We start from the raw sequence: 2,814 nt of genomic DNA, 5'->3' as shown, positions 1-2,814 counted from the left end.
TGGCGCTTTTTGCGAGAATGTGCCCGAGAGTAAATTGCCATACCTGAAAACAGAAAAATCAATTCACGCATCGTTTGTTTGAGGAAAAAGAAACCAGAACTTTTTACGAGTTTTAAGTTTATTTTTCATTTTTCAGGAAGAGTATGTTATATTTTTAAGTATCTGCTAATAATTTCGAGAGTTGCTTGTTCTAAAATTTTTTGATATTTTATTTATTTAAAAGTTTTATGAATAGTTGGTGAAAAAATTCTTCGGAAATAACTTGGACTTACCGCAACCACAAGGTCAGCTGTAAAATTGATTTAGGCGACTGCGTGGGTGTTTTTCTTCTTAGCTAGTTGTTTCGGAAGGGAATTATTTCGAATACACAATTCAGACAATTTCACTTTTATTTATTTTTTTCTCCTATTTCTCAGTTCAATATTTGAATAATATTTTCAGTGTAAAAATAAATGTTATGATTTTTAGCCGCTTGATCTCTAAGGATGAATTAAAAAAATTTCACATTTTTTTAATTTCGAAAATTTAAATAAAAAGGTAAGATTTTTTTAATTCAAGAAGCTAAAATTACAATAATTCAGATTTTAAAAATTTAGAATAATAATTTTCTTTCTTAAATTTGAATATTATATACAATTAATTAAAAAATTATTCAATTAAATGGCATCGAGAAGAAAACGTAATCTGCGAAAACAGGTTTGAAAAATGTTAAAGAAAGATTAAATTTTATTTTAATTTTACTCTTATGACTGCTAGAAATTTAATCTGTTAGCAAGGTGATCATTTAATAAATAAATAAATATATAAAAAGCAATAATAATAAAATTAAGATTAGTTTTTAATTGCTCTCGATCAAACTATTTTTAATTTGAGGGAATTAACATTTAAGGCAATTCTTAAAGATCTAAATCATTTTCTTGTTAATAAAATTTTATACATTTATAAATGTATACATTAATTTTATATGAAACTAGTAGTCAAATATAAGATTTTTTTACTTTCTTTTCCAAATTTAATTTCCACCGCTTAAAAAAAATCGACCTTATAATGCCACCTGAAACTGTAGAATATTTTTAGAATAGGATTTCCCCCTCCCCCCTCTCTCGTCGAATTCACACAGATAGATAAGTATTAAGAGGCACTTTTGGACTTGCAAGGGGAGTTCAAGGGTCAGAAAATTGAGTTCGAAATTAGATTTAGTATAATAGTAGTAGGCCTTTAGGATGTTCATTCATTAAAATATTAAAGTGCAATAATCAACCAATTCCAAGAAAATGGCACACAAACTTTCAGCATAGCGTATACATTATTAATGTGTCACAGATGCCGAGCGTCCGAACTGCATATTTGCTAAATCACTGGTCTAGCGTTTGCGGGATCCGAGTTCGGTCCTGCACTAGTGTTTGTTGCTTAAACTTTTTTTTTCTTACAAAATTATTTCAAATTAGTTTAACAATTTACAAATAGTTTCAATTCCTATGTTTTTCATTTTTTATGCAGAAATAAATATTTATATTCCTAATTTTTGGATTATAATTTCATTTGTCGAAAAAAAAAATTAAAAATATAAATACGTTTTTGTAAATATTCAAAACTGTTTAAATTAAACTAACAATTTTAAGATGGTGTGAATTATTAGAATACTCAGTTTTGTATGGAAAAATAAATGCATTTTTTTCTTAATACATGAATTATAATTTAATTTCTTTAAAAAAAATTAAAGATATGAACAGGATTTTTTCCAAAAAAAAATATTTAATTAAAGTTATAAACAATATTAGTTTATATATAACTCTTTCTTTATCAATCAAAAATAAATGTTCTCAAAATAAGCTTCTATCCAAAATAAGTTTGAGAAGCACTTGTAAAAATTTTCAGAGTAAATGGATGGAATCTGACTTTTATAGTGAATTATATGTTTTATTTTATTACTTTATTTAAGAGTATATAAATAGATAAAGCGGGCAATGATTCAATGCTCAGTACTTTTGTTTTGTTCAATTTTTTTGTAGAATATGTGCGTCGTCTATCTAGCAGGTGTTTAATAAGACATTTTCATTGAGCTTCTTATCTAAAAGCAATTATTCTTTTAAGCAAAATCAGCATAATAAATGTTTTTGATTGCAAATTGATTACAAAATGAACGATGAATATAGTTGAAATTTTTACCTAAATAATCACATTTTATTCTCTTTCATACAAATTACAAATGAAAGGGAAATTAAATTTGGCTGATGGATAAATGATGAAAGTTGAGTTTTTAAATTTCGGTCAGTCTTCTGATTGTAAAATTTTACAATTTGGGGAGTTTAGTGTTAGAAGTTTACTTTCTTAATAATTTTATAAATATCAGGAATAATAAATGTATACACTCCTCATTTATATGTAGTTTTATCATAACCACTGAAACAATGAAATATTTTATTTGTTTGATGCGAAGCTTAAGTTATACTTCTTTGTCTCTTCTCTAAAATTCGTAAATTTTCATCTTCAGACAGTATTACTTCACTTCTAATAAGAAAAAGAACCTTACCTACATTTGATGAAACTATGGAAGACAAATTATTGTCTAGTGCTAATTTAAGCAATGATGAAGAATGCCAAGTTATTTCTTTAAAGAACACAGTGGTCTCCATTGGAAAACTTCGAGCTTATTTTGTATTTTGCCGAAAAGCCAGTGAAAAAAAGTTTAATTAATTGTTTTTTTAATGTTTTACTGCACACTCACAAACAATTAGCTCATCAGATGACGATTAAAGATTTTTTTAAAAATTAATTACCTGCATGCACATAAATGGTATAAAATAAGAAATG

Source organism: Argiope bruennichi, chromosome 1, assembly GCF_947563725.1.
Source record: "Argiope bruennichi chromosome 1, qqArgBrue1.1, whole genome shotgun sequence".
Classification (NCBI taxonomy): Eukaryota; Metazoa; Arthropoda; class Arachnida; order Araneae; family Araneidae; genus Argiope; species Argiope bruennichi.
Note: the sequence above shows the minus strand (reverse complement) of the source record.